Here is a 14818-nt window from a genome sequence, read left to right as displayed (position 1 = left end):
TCTTCTTACTCTGGTGGTGGTGGTGGTGCTTCTTCTTACTCTGGTGGTGGTGGTGGTGCTAATTCTTCTTCCTCTGATGGTGGTGGTGGTGGTGGTGGTGCTAATTCTTCTTCCTCTGATGGTGGTGGTGGTGGTGCTGGTGCTTCTTCTTCCTCTGATGGTGGTGGTGGTGGTGGTGCGTGCTAATTCTTCTTCCTCTGATGGTGGTGGTGGTGCTGCTGCTGCTTCTTCTTCCTCTGGTGGTGGTGGTGGTGCTGCTTCTTCTTCCTCTGGTGGTGGTGGTGCTGCTTCTTCTTCCTCTGGTGGTGGTGGTGCTGCTTCTTCCTGATTTAAATCATGTTAAGAGTGAATTATTAAGAGATCACACAAGATTCACAGTGAGCTATTCTAACAATCTTAATTTAATTTAATTTAATCTTAACCTGTTAGTCAGTTGGCCATGGCCATGGTCAATTGCCAGGGTAAGTTGCCAGGATGAGTCAGGTTGGGAAGAGACTAGGGAAGTGCTGTGCACTCCACTTCTTTTGCTCCCCTGGAGCACTCACTTCCCTTGCTCCCCCTGAGGAGGTAGGGAGGTGCTGCGCACTCACTTTTCTTTTCTCCCCTGGGGAGGTAGGGAAGTGCTGCGCACTCGCCTCCCTGGGCAGCTCCATCACCGTACTGTGTGTTTTAGGCACACACGGTGATGGAGTGGATGGTCTTTGAAGATTTTTGTAAGTTCCGAGAGGAGGGTTCGAACCAGTGAGCCCCTCACATCCCTCACGCCAATCCAAGTGCATCACTCCACCCACGGGGCCACGAGGGCACAGTGTTTTTTTTTTTGTAAAAGTTGGTCTATTTCCCCATCTTATGTACACGGCAATATATACTAAATAATTATAATATGAATGATTTTTTTCTTTTTAAAATTAATGCATTTTTTTTGTTTTTTTGTGGGATTTGAACGCTGGCGTCCAACACTCAATGTTCCCAAGACCGCCACTCTATCCACTAGGCCACGGGAACCCCAACACAGCCATCAGTAAAAAAAAAAATATATATTTGAACACAGTATTTCCCTATGTATATTCATGCCGCACCAAAAGTTCAAGAGTTACTGTTGTCGATTTTAATGTGAACATTCACATTCACAAAAACAATAAGATAAAATTAAGTATTGTGAACTTGTGGGAGTGTCAGTAATGGCGTGAAAATAGTAATAGGTGAGATTAAAGAACTTTGGAGCGGTAAAGACTCGGCTCTGGAGCCGCCCTTAGGAACCCTCCCCTGTGTTACGTGGTGACTGGCACACGTGCTGCACCACCACCACCACAACACACTTTACACCTGTCCATTCTGCAGCACAGGAAGGACTCACCCCAGAGACCCACGGATTGCTCTATTCGTAATTCACGGCGAGCCTCAACATAGAAATCATATTAGGTCATCCAAAAAAAGATGGTGACCGTCTCTTGGCAGCCGAGTGCCCTCAAAGCACTCACTTGTTGCTCACACGGGATTTATTTATCAACAGGATGAAAGCTTACAGCGGGGAGGAAGGGCGGCGGGGGAAGGAATCAAACAAGAGGGTAGGGGGATCAGGCCCAGGGCGTGTGTGTGCTTTCATTTTTTTTTCACATGTTCCTTAAATATTGTAAGTCACCACCCCTTACAATTTTACCATCTTCGCCACAGTGTGTGTGTGTGTGTGTGTGTGTGTGTGTGTGTGTGTGTGTGTGTAGGACAGTTGTCATGGATAATAAAAATGATCATTACAAACATGAATGCAGTAGCAGCAGTCTGTGGCATCATCACTCATCTCTACCGAACTCCTCTTTCTCCCTCCTTTTTTTGCTTCTCATTCTGTCTCTCCTTCCTATACAGTTCTAGAGAGAGAGAGAGAGAGAGAGAGAGAGAGAGAGAGAGAGAGAGAGAGAGAGGCGTACTCAGCGCGACTGTGGAATTTTGTTCAGCTTCTGTTTATTCTATCCATTCTGGTTGTTATTGTTACTCTTATTAGTATCATAAGAATTGCTGAGATGACAAATATTAGAATAATAATAATTATCATAACGAGCATTATTCTTTTTAATTCTTTAAATTCATGAAGCACACAGCCTTGGCCTCCCCTGGTCCCCCTACTCTCTCCTCTCTAATTCCTTTCCCCCCTTCTTCCCCGTCGGAAGCTTTCATGCCCCTGATAAGTAAATCCCTTGTGAAGAACAAGTGAGTAAGCATTACACTCATTCCATCAAACTTAAACTTAATGCATAAATATAATTTCTGCACCCAGATTTTAAACAGTGAGGCTAGTGGACATGACGACCGAAAATTAAATCAGTCCTCAAATAATGTGAGTAATGGTAAAATTGTGCGAGCGGGAGTAATGTAAAATTTAGCAATGAGCGGAGCTGCGTCCTAGTATGCAGAGTCCTTGGCAGAACCACTGTAAGAGTGAACTTCTCATTAAAGAACGCCGCACACTGCATAGTTACCCTCTGTAGCAGTGACCCCTGGTGCCTTAAGTCCCGAAGGTGGTCATGACATAACTGACAGGCCCCATGGCTCTCCACAGCCCTTCACAGGCCGAGGGTAAGAGTAGTGACCATTCAGTCTGGGCTGTTCATGTCATGTATGGAGGGTAAGAGGTGAAAAAAAAGTCAGTGCCTCTATACGTACAAAATAAACAAGTTAATTATTCATAGATGAACATTGAGAACCAGGTATTACTTTCTAAATATTTGTCAAGACGGGTTTTGAATGCGTTAGCAGCACCAGATTGAACGATGTTTGATGGTAGACCATTCCATATGCTTACAGAGCGATTAATGAAAAAAAAAAGTTTGCCTTAATATGTTTGAAATCACTCTCCTGTTATTTTGAAGCTGTTGTTTGTAGTAAGATTTGATTGGTCGATGTTGGAAAATGATCAGAACTCATATTTGTGAATACCTTAGAATGTTTTGAAAAGCAATACCAGGTCCCCTCTTAGCCTGCGTTTGGATAGAGAGAAGGAGGAAGAGGAGAGAGAGAGAGAGAGGAGGAGGGGGAGGAGGATTTTGGAAAAAGGGTGTGAGGGGAAGACGAGACAGCTTCCATCACCCTCCTCACTTCCCTCTTGATGATAGAACACTTATCATGACAGCAACGCATTCTGATTAATTCTCTCTCTCTCTCTTGGAGTTGGTGCTGAGTGGCTGTCCAGGGCTATTACAGTGAATCGCAGGCTCGCGAATCATTGTAGGAGTAATGGATGGACGTTCATCGACAACTGGGACCTTTTCTATGGCAGGGACACCTTGTACGCCAGGGATGGAGTGCATTTGTCACGCCAGGGTGTTCGTGTTTTGGCCGAAACACTCGAGCGGGAGGTAACTGCACTCCAGCACTTTTTTCGTTAGTCGGGAGGGAAGAAGGGGTAGTGAGGAGAAGGCAAGGGGCAAATTAGTTAAATCTAGAAAGGAAGCTAGCTTAGGGATGGTGAGAAATAGCTTAAGTGTTTACTACACAAATTGTAGAAGTATTCTGAATAAAATAGACTTGCTTAGAGGAATAGCGAGTGTAGAGAAATTTGATATCATCGCTTTAACTGAAACTTGGTTAGATATGTCAGGAAAAGTATTTAATCCAGAGGTTAAGATAGATGGGTATACAATGTTCTATAAAGATAGAGAAAACAGGAGAGGAGGAGGTGTCGCGTTATACGTTAGGGACACATTACAGTGCTGTATGAACAATAGAATTAAAACAGATAACAAAGCAGAGTCGATATGGGTAGATATTAAGGAAGGATCGCAGTCAGTAGTACTAGGGGTAGTTTACAGACCACCGACCAGTACAGAGGAAAATAACACCTCACTGTGGCAGGAATTAAATAGAGCAGGCAGGTACAGTCAGGTATGTGTGGTAGGAGATTTTAATTTTAGGAATATCGACTGGAGTCTGATTGTGGGTAACAAGGAAGCAGAGGAATTCCTTAAGGTAATTCAGGATAATTTTTTAAAACAGGTAGTCGTAGAACCCACAAGGGGGAATAATATTCTAGATTTAATTCTTACTAACAGGGAGGAAGCAGTCACGCAGGTAGAGGTTGGAGGACAGCTAGGTAACAGTGACCATAGGGAAATTAGGTACAATCTAGAATGGGAAGAAACTGTTAGAAATAAAAACACTAGTAAAATACCTGACTTTAGGAGAGCAGATTTTGAAGAATTAAAAAGGTACCTCCAAGGAGTGGACTGGCAAAGGATGCAGGGTGAGGTCAGGTCAGGGACGGAGTTCAGAGAGATAAGGCAGGATGAGGGAGGTGAGGTGAGGCTCCAGAAGGGAGGAGGAAAGAGGAAGGGGGGAGATAGGTGTGAGTATCTTGGAATGTCAGGTCATGGTGAAATGAGAGAGGTAAGGTCGAGGCGAGTTGATGAGGGAGGGGAGAGGATGGTAGGGAACGAGATGAGGGGTTTAGGTGAAGTAAATGTAGATGAATTGTATAAATATTTCGTAGATAAAGTTCATACAGGTCAATTAGCAAATATCCCATATAAAACAATAAGATCACAAAAAAATGACCCTAAATGGATGACTGCTAGGTTAAAGCATTATATAGGGCGTAAGAGAAGTGTATATAAGAGATTAAAGGCAGGTGAGGAAGTTTTAAGGACACAGTATAATGAATTAGTTAGAACAGTCAGGAAGTTAACGAGGAAAGCTAAGGACAATTATGAATTAAAGGTAGCCAGCCAGGCGAAGACGGACCCCAAGGGATTTTATCAGGTATACAGGACGAAAAATAAGGATACTGTAGGTCCATTAAAGGCAGCAGATGGGGAGCTGGTTAGTTCTGGGGAGGAGATTAGTAAACTTCTGAATGATTATTTTTTAACTGTCTTCACTCAGGAAAACATGCAGGATATGCCAGATAGTGAACAGGTGTTTAGAGCAGATGAGTATGAGAAGCTGACGGATATTTCCATAACTAGGGAGATAGTGGAGCAGGAGATAGATAGGCTAAAAAAGTTCAAGTCACCAGGACCTGATGAAATATATCCCAGAGTACTGAAGGAATGTAAAAAGATTATTAGTGAGCCGTTAGTTTCTGTCTTTAGGAAATCACTGGAGTCGGGTGAGGTACCAGTAATGTGGAGGCAGGCTAATGTAGTACCCATCTTTAAGAAAGGGGATAAAACTTTAGCGTCTAATTATAGACCTGTCAGCTTAACTTCAGTTGTAGGTAAAATGTTAGAGTCAATAATAGCCAGGAACATTAGGGAACATTTAGACAAACATAACTTGATAAATCAGTCACAGCATGGCTTCACGAAGGGGAAGTCTTGCCTGACAAACTTGTTAAGTTTTTACAGTAAGGTGTACGAGGCAGTAGATAATGGTGATAGTTATGATATCTTATATCTGGACTTTAGTAAAGCATTCGACAAGGTGCCCCATCAAAGGCTCCTGAGAAAGGTTAGGGCGCACGGGATAGATGGGAAGGTGTTAGGTTGGATAGGGTCATGGCTTGGTAACAGGCGACAGAGAGTGCTAATAAACGGCTCGAAATCCGAGTGGGGTCATGTCATTAGTGGGGTGCCACAGGGATCAGTATTAGGGCCATTATTATTTCTAATATATATCAATGACTTGGATAGTGGAATTAGTAGCGATGTTAGTAAATTTGCGGATGACACAAAGATAGGTAGATTAATTAGGTCAGAAGCGGATGCCATCGCCTTGCAGACAGACTTAGATAGAATGAATGAATGGACGGATAGATGGCAAATGCAATTTAATATCAATAAATGCAAAGTGCTTAGCGTAGGTAGAGGAAACCCACACAATAGGTACACATTAAACACCCAAACTCTGGTAGGTACAGGGTACGAGAAAGATTTAGGAGTTATAGTTAGCTCTGAACTCCGTCTAGGGAAACAATGCATAGAAGCCAGAAACAAGGCAAATAGGGTACTAGGATTCATTTTTAGGAGTGTTAAAAGTAGAAGGCCGGAAGTAATATTAAAGTTATACTTGGCGCTGGTCAGACCTCATCTAGACTACGCTGTGCAGTTCTGGTCCCCACATTACAGGAAAGATATAGGTCTATTAGAATCAGTACAGAGGAGAATGACTAAAAGGATCCAGGGGATGAGGAGTATTCCTTACGAAGCGAGGTTGAAGCGGTTAAATTTACATTCTCTAGAGAGACGTAGGTTAAGAGGGGACCTGATAGAAGTCTTTAAGTGGTATAGGGGTTATAACAAGGGAGATGTAAGCAAAATTCTTAGGATCAGCAACCAAGGTAGAACAAGAAATAACGGGTTCAAGCTTGAAAAATTTAGGTTTAGGAAGGAGATAGGAAAAAATTGGTTCTCAAATAGAGTGGTAGATGAGTGGAACGGACTCAGTAATCATGTAGTTAGTGCCAGGACACTAGAGAGCTTTAAGAGAAGATTAGACAAGTTTATGGATGGGGATAACAGATGGAAATAGGTAGGAGTGTTTCATACAGGGACTGCCACGTGTAAGCCTGGTCGCTTCTTGCAGCTTCCCTTATTTCTTATGTTCTTATGTTCTTATGTTCTCTCTCTCTCTCTCTCTCTCTCTCTCTCTCTCTCTCTCTCTCTCTCTCTCTCTCTCTCTCTCTCTCTCTCTCTCGTAAGGTTCAATAGAGTTCAGCTTTGTTTGCTCTTTCTTTGTGTTCCTTTCTTATCTCGTGGTCGTGCTCGTGCCGCTCTGAGTCGCGGGTCTTAATCCATCGATCGCTCAACAGGTTTCTATATAACGATTAGGAAACTTTGTAAACGAGTTTCTGCATCGATTTATATATAGCCAGGGATGTTATTTCTTCTTCCATGTTAGCCGGGAAAAGAAGACGGAGTGGTGTTTGTGTGTCTCGTTGTCTGTGTCTCTGTCTTTCTATCTGCTCTGCCTCAGTCTGCCTCATGTGGATTCTTAAATAGCAGATTGATTTCTACGTGTGAGAGTCTGTGTGTGATATTGTTTGTCTGTTCATCTGCCTGTATATTTGTCTAGATGTATGTATGTATGTATGTATGTATGTATCTATCTATCTATATTTATGTATCAGTTTCTCTCTCTCTCTCTCTCTCTCTCTCTCTCTCTCTCTCTCTCTCTCTCTCTCTCTCTCTCTCTCTCTCTCTCTCTCTCTCTCTCTCTCTCTCTCTCTCTCTCTCTCTCTCTCTCTCTTCCTTTATCTCCCTTCCGCCTTGTCTTTCCCTTTCACCCTTCCTCTATTCCTACCCACCTCCTCTCTTCTCTCCTCTCCTCTGTTGTGCCCCCCTCCAGGCGCGTCCCTCGCTCCTTCCCTCCCTTTCATTGACAACAAGGGGTCCCGTTCAGCTGCACTGATTAAGATATCGAGCCCTCCACCAGCCACACTCCACGGTAATGATTAGCTTACGTTTTTGTGGAGACTGGTGGTGCGATGGCTTGAGGTGTGTGTGTGTGTGTGTGTGTGTGTGTGTGTGTGTGTGTGTGTGTGAGAGGGAGAGAGAGAGAGGGGAATCTTACTATATTTTTTGTGAGGAATTGTGGGTCCTTTATGTGTGTGTGTGTGTGTGTGTGTGTGTGTGTGTGTGTGTGTGAGCTGAGTTGTGTATTTTTCCTATTTTATGCCTTTATTTATAAATGTATGACTTTTTTTTCAGTCAGTGAATTTGTGACGCCACTGTTACATTTTTTTTATGAATTAATATACATATGTTATAAAATAAAATGCACGGCCTCCTCCTCCTCCTCCTCCTCCTCCTCCGTGGCAAAGGACTAGTTTATTCTTGCTTCCTCACGCTCCCAATCCCGTGTGTTATTAAGCCAGCTGGTGTCGATGTAAAAGAGGGATTAAATGTATCACTGATGTCAGAATGGGCAGAGTTTCACATCAATCAAGATTAATTTTGCTGCTATAAAAAAACAAGTGTGCTGTATAAATCTGATGTGATTTTCCTTTTCCATTAATACGGTCTTAATTCTTTTGATTTATATAACTTATCTATTTTACATCCCTCAGACACTTTGATCTTTCCTGCTTCACGAGGTTTTCATCCAAGCCCACATCAGTGTTTTCTTGTGGCATAATTCTCATCAACATAACACACACTCGCCTGAGGATCGATCGCCCTGAAGTGGGTGAAGCAGAGTTACTGGAAATGACATTTTCTGCATTAATGTCACTACTGTACTTGTAATATCCAGTGTAAGCAATGGACATAATATTTTTTCTGATAAACCCCAGCAGTAGAAGAAGCAATATTAATAGAAGTGATAGTTGTAGTAGTAGTAGTAGTAGTAGTAGTAGTAGTAGTAGTAGTAGTAGTAGTAGTAGTAGTAGTAGCAGTAGTAGTAATAGTAGAAGTAGTAGCAGTAGTAGTAATAGTAGTAGTAATAGCAGTAGCAGTAGTAATGGTACCTGTAGAGGTAGTCGTAGTAGTAGTAATTGTAGTAATAGTAGTAGTAGTAGTAGTAGTAGTAGTAGTAGTAGTAGTAGTAGTAGTAGTAGTAGTAGTAGCAGCAGTAATTGTTGTTGTTATTTTATTGTTGTTGTTATTGTTATTGTCGTTGATCTTGCTGTCGTTGATGTTATTGTTGTTGTTGCTTTTGTTGTCGTTGATGTTCTTGTTGTCTTTGTTGTAGTTGTTATTGTTGTTGTTGTTGTTGTTGTTGTTGATCGCATCTTACTCTAAGCCTAAATAACAGCACTGGAAACAAAACTACATTCTTGCTCAGAACATTTTACCCACCGACCAAAATTCCTTCACATATGTATTTATTTTTTTTGTTTATTTATTTTTAAAGAGTCCGCGTTACTCTTGAGCTGCGGCACTTTATTCTTGCCGGTGAAAAACGGAGACTCGGGTCGGGAGGCAGAAAAAATTAACTTTCTCATTTCCTTCCAGAAGTAAAACGCACGCTTTATTATGGGTGCCGCCGCCGTCACCACCACCTCCTCCTCCTCCTCCTCCTCCTCCTCCTCCTCCTCCTCCTCCTCCTCCTCCTCCTCCTCCTCCTCCTCCTCCTCCTCCCGTTCTTCCTACTTTTTTTTTCTCATCGTCCTCTATCTCCTTGTTCTTTGCTTTTCCTCTTTCTTTTTCTTTTCCCTCCACCTCCTTCTTCTCCTCCTCCTCCTCCTCCTCCTCCTCCTCCTCCTCCTCCTCCTCCTCCTCCTCCTCCTCCTCCTCCTCCTCCCGTTCTTCCTTCTTTTTCATCATCCTCTATCTCCTTTGTTCTTTACTCTTCGTTTTTTCTCTTCTTTTCCTTTCTCCTTCTCATCTTCCTTCTATTTCTGTGTTACATGCTCCCTCTTCCTCTCTCGCCGTGTAGTTAGATGGAAAGTACCCTTCTTCTTTGCTTTGTCCTATTGAAGCATAGGTAGTGTAGACAGTGCTCCTGCTGGTGTTTGTTTCTTCCTTTGTGTTCCTTCGTGTTCCTTATCACCTTCAATATCGAAACTCCAGGAAGTGTTAACATTAAGAACATCATCACCACACCATCTTCATTATAGTCATCATCAGCACCTTTATTTGTTTCACCATCAATTCGTATATTTTGATGCACTGTTTATTGACTTCGTGTTTTATTTATTTATTTTATTTATTTACTTATTTTTTTGTCCTGCGATGTCGTATCGTTGGATTATAACAATTTTTTTTTCTTTATTTTCAGAACGTTGGTGAGTTTTGAAATCCTTGAAAGTGCTGAGAGGGAGTACAGTAAAACCATTCATCTCTCTCTCTCTCTCTCTCTCTCTCTCTCTCTCTCTCTCTCTCTCTCTCTCTCTCTCTCTCTCTCTCTCTCTCTCTCTCTCTCTCTCTCTCTCTCATTCAAGACTTCATTTTTGCTCTTTTTTTTATTTTCCTCGTTTCAGTGATTTTTTTTTTTTCCGTTTGTCACATTAATTTTTTTTTTTATTATTATTATTTTTGTGTGTGAAAGTCGTGAGTGTATTTATATGTTTGATTTTTTGTTGTGTTTCAAGCTTCTTCCTTCCCTTACTCCTCTTCCTCGTAATCTTTCATCTCCTTTTCTTTCTACACTCCCTCTTCCTCTTCCTCCTGCGCTTCATCACACATTGCCTTCCTCCTACATTTTTCTATATTTTTATTTTTCAGTCCTCTTAATCCTTCCCTGACATATTGATTTTTCCTCTTTTATTTCTCTTCTTGCTCGTCCTCTTATTTTTTTTTCTTTTTACTTCCTTATCATTCCTTGTTCATCTGTTTTTCTATCTTTCTTTCCTCTCTTCTTTCTTGTTTCTCCGCTTTCTGTCTTCCTTTCTCTTTTTCTAATTTTCTCCGCCTCCTTCTCCTCTTTTTTTTTTCATTATTTCACTCCATGCTGCTTTTCTCTATTCTTTGAGGGTCAAATTGGAGGAAGTGGTGGACGGGGAGAAGTCTTCAGCTGTTCTGTCCCAACTCCTTACTCAGTAGTTGGCATTATTTACTGAAGTCATGAAAAGATCCAAAGTTTTATTGTTGTTTTAGTTATATCAATTTAACCTTTCTCTTCTTCTTTTTCTTCTTCTTCCTCCTCTTATCCCTTTTGCTTTATCAACATTCTTCGTTTGCCTAATTATTCCTTGTTTTATTTCTTTTCTTATTTACCATTCCTGTTTTTTTTTTATTTCTCTCTGTTCTTTACCTACCCATCTTCATTACTTTCTCGTCCTTCTCTTCCTCCTCCTCTTCCTCCTCTTCATCTTCACTTCCTCATTCTTCCTCCTGCATTAATTCTGTACTTATTTCTTTTCCTTACCTCCTCATCCTCTTGCGTGTTGTATTTCTCCTCTCCTTCTTCTTCTTCCGCGTCTTTGTATCTTGCTTGCTTCTCTCCTTATCCTTTTTTCTTATCTCGTCTTCCTTTTTTTTAGTCTATCTTTTCTACGCTTTTCTTTTTCATCTCCTCCTCTCTTCATCCTCTCCTGGATAATATTTCGTTTTCCCATTTTTTCCTCCTCTTTTTCGTACTCTTCCTCCTCCTCGGCCTCCTCCTCGACCTCCTCCTTGTCCTCTTCGTCTTTTTTCGTTCTCTTCTTCCATTTCCTTCTCCTCCTCGTCCTCCTCTTCATCCTCTTCGTCGTCCTCGTCATCATCTTCTTCCTCCTCTTCTTTCTGGTTCTCCTCCTCCTCCTCCTTCTCCTCCTCCTCCTCCTCCTCCTCCTCCTCCTCCTCCTCCTCCTCCTCCTCCTCCTCCTCCTCCTCCTCCTCCTCCTCCTCCTCCTCCTCCTCCTCCTCCTCCTCCTCCTCACCGATCCTTCAAGTAGGTGTCACAACCCAACCCGATTACCGGAGCAAAACCTTGCTTATTTCCTTCTTCCTCTCGCCTCACTTTCTTAACTCTCTCTCTCTCTCTCTCTCTCTCTCTCTCTCTCTCTCTCTCTCTCTCTCTCTCTCTCTCTCTCTCTCTCTCTCTCTCTCTCTCTCTCTCTCTCTCTCTCAGCAACTATAAACTTTCTCTTTCCTCTCTCTCAGTAGTTTGCTCCACATCCATCCTTTCCCTCTCTCTTCCCTCATCTTCTCCACTCACTTCCCTTTCCCTCTCCTTACGTCCTCTTTATGTCTGTGTTCCCACCACCACCACCACCACCACCACCAACACCGTAATAATTACTATAAACACCACAACTGTTTCACTCTCACTAACTCTTTCACCACTACTTAGACCACTCAACCCCCCCCCCTCCAACCACCACGTACACTCCCCCAGCATCAGTTTCCTTTCCCTCCCCTTTTCTCTGCTCTCCCTCCCTCTCATCACCACCTTACATCACTCCAGGACGGGCGCAACTTTCGTTAGAGAAATTGGAAACGGGCAAAGAGAACATTCGCGAGGCCTCACGCCGAGAATATTCTTCCCGAAGCACTTATTGGGGTCATTTTTTTCCAGCCCTTGAGTGGTGGACCCTCACGCGACCTCTAACCCTGCCGGCGAGGAACACAAGGACGGAACTCCCAGCCTCGTCTGTTCTCGCTGGGGAAGTTTACCTCCTCTCGGTCAGATGCATGTGACTGCGTCGATTAAAGGGATTTTAAGAGCCGAGGGCCGGAAAGTTTAATAAAATCTTGGGTAAAATACGAACAAGCCCACCTTTTGCAAAACTCGCTCGGGTCATTTCTCATAGTGGCAGTATTTCTCTCTGTAGGGGCGAGGGAGAGGGAGAGGGCAGAGAGAGAGAGAGAGAGAGAGAGAGAGAGAGAGAGAGAGAGAGAGAGAGAGAGAGAGGAAATGTAAAATACTGGAGAGGAGAGGTGGAAGGAGAGAAGGAGGAATAAAAGAGCGCGTGATGAGGGGAGGAGGGAGAGGAGGAGGTGAAAAGTTGTCCTGTTATTGGAGGAAGAAGAAGACGAGATAAAGTACTATTTTATATAAAGGGAAGTGGCGAGAACCGTCAAGAAGAAGAAGAAGATTAAGAAGAGGAAGATTATGAAGAAGGAAAGAAGAAGAAGAAGGAGAAAGAGAAGAGGAGGAGGAAGATTAAGAAGAAGAAGAAGAAGAAGAGGAGGAGAAAGATTAAGATGAGGAAGATTAAGAAGAAGAAGAAGAAGAAGAAGAAGAAGAAGAAGAAGAAGAAGAAGAAGAAGAAGAAGAAGAAGATTGAGAAGAGCAAGAAGAAGAACAAGAAGAACAGGAAGAAGAGGAAGATTAAGAAGAAGATTGAGAACAAGAACAAGAACAAGAAGAACAAGAGGAGAAAGATTAAGAAGAGGAAGATTAAGAAGAAGAAGAAAAAAAAGAGAAGATCAAGAAGAAGAAAAAAGAAAGGAGAAGGAAGAGGAGGAGAAGAAGAAGAAGAAGAAGAAGAAGAAGAAGAAGAAGAAGAAGAAGAAGAAGAAGAAGAAAAGGAATATTAAGATGATTAAGAAAAGGAAGAAGAAGAAAATTAAGATGAAGAAAGAAAAGATGATTAAAAAGAAGATTAATAGTAGGAAGAAGAAGAAGAAGAAGAAGAAGAAGAAGAAGAAGAAGAAGAAGAAGAAGAAGAAGAAGAAAAAAAGAAAAAGAAGAAAAAGAAGAAGAAGGCGAAAAAGTAGAAGAAAACTAAATCAGAAGTATAATGTCGAAGGGAAAGGAACATAAATATAATGAGAGGAAAGGAGATAAAGATGTGATGATAAAAGATGATGGAAAAGAAGGATAATGACGAAGAAGGATGAAAGGGAGAAGTAGGAAGAGGAGTAGGAGGAAAGAATCTTGTATGCATAGGTAGTGTCGAGAAGAGTAGATACATTCTATAAGATAAAAAAAGAGAAGATTATGATAAGAATGATGATGATGATGATGATGGTGATAATGATGAGGAAGAGAAGGAGGAGGAGGAGGAGGAGGAGGAGGGTGGTGATAAAGATGGTAAGGTCGATGATGATGATGAAAATAATGATGGTAATGATAAATTGAAATGACATGGAAAAAAACAAAACAAAAAATAAAGAAGAGAAGAAGAAGAAGAAATAAAATACTAAACGAATAATAATACTAAAGCAAATGAGATCACCATAAATTTAAAGTACTTCCTTGAAAAAAAAAAGAAAAAAAAAGAAAACGAAAAGAAAATGCAAAACCGTAGAGAGACTATCCCAAGAGAGAGAGAGAGAGAGAGAGAGAGAGAGAGAGAGAGAGAGAGAGAGAGAGAGAGAGAGAGAGAGAGAGAGGCGCGAAAAATCTCTTCTTAAACGCCTTGGATAGCCTCTCTTTGCTCTCAACTAACCTCCAATCAGGCAGGGTAATTTTCTCCCCTACCCCCACTCCCCAACCATTGCCCTCTAAATACTTATCAGGAAAGAGCGGGTCCAGGGGATGGTGGGGGTGTGGATGGTGGTGCGGGTGATGAGGGGGAATGGGAATGTGAAGAGAGGTATTGGGAGTGAGGGGGAGAGGGGTGGAAAAGGGTTGATGGTGGTATGGACGGTGGTGGTGGTGGTGGTGGGAGATAAATTTAGTGGTGGAGATGGTGAAGAGAGGGGTACATCTAATCTTCGATTCTGTACCTGGAATCATAACTCAGAACGCAGGTTTTCCTTCCTCCCCTCATTGTTTCTCCTCTATCACCTCACGGCTGGTCTTCCTTCCTTCCTTCCTTCCTTCTTTCCTTCCTCATTTTTTTCCTTCCTGTCCTTCTTTCTCTCCTCACTATCTTTCCCTTCTTCTTTCTGTGGCTCACCCTCACAGTTTTTCCTTCTTATGTTCATTGTCTCCTCTTTCTCTCCTCACCGCCTTTTTTTTGTTTTTACCAGTCTCTTGCAGTTTTTCGTTCCTCTCCTCACTGTCTTCTCTTCTTTCTTTCATCGTCTCCCTTTCTTACAGTTTTTCGTTTCTCTTCTCACTGTCTCCTCTTTCTATACTCTTTCTTTCTCTTCTCATTGTCTTCCATTCTCATAGTTTTCTTCTCTTTCTCCTTTCACTGTCCTCCTTTCTTTCCTTCACTGCCTCTTTCTCATATTTTCCCTTCCTTCCCCTCACAGCCTGCTACCCTTACTCTCACAGCCTTTCTCTCTCTCTCTCTCTCTCTCTCTCTCTCTCTCTCTCTCTCTCTCTCTCTCTCTCTCTCTCTCTCTCTCTCTCTCTCTCTCTCTCTCTCTCTCTCTCTCTCTCTCTCTCTCTCTCTCTCTCTCTCTCTCTCTCTCTCTCTCTCTCTCTCTCGTGCTAAAAAAAATGAACATGGTTAATCATGTTTTGCTCTTGTTGATGTTTGTAAGGGAGAAATGAGGAAGTGTTGTTGTTGTTGTGGTGGTGGTGGTGGTGGTGGTGGTGTGAATAATAAGTAGTCGTGAAGGTGGACGTGGCGTGTCTTGTATTGAGTAGCGAGGATTGCAGGGCGGAATCTCATTAGCACGATTTT

Source organism: Scylla paramamosain, chromosome 6 (genome assembly GCF_035594125.1).
Source record: "Scylla paramamosain isolate STU-SP2022 chromosome 6, ASM3559412v1, whole genome shotgun sequence".
Taxonomy (NCBI): Eukaryota; Metazoa; Arthropoda; class Malacostraca; order Decapoda; family Portunidae; genus Scylla; species Scylla paramamosain.
This window is presented reverse-complemented; position numbering follows the sequence as displayed.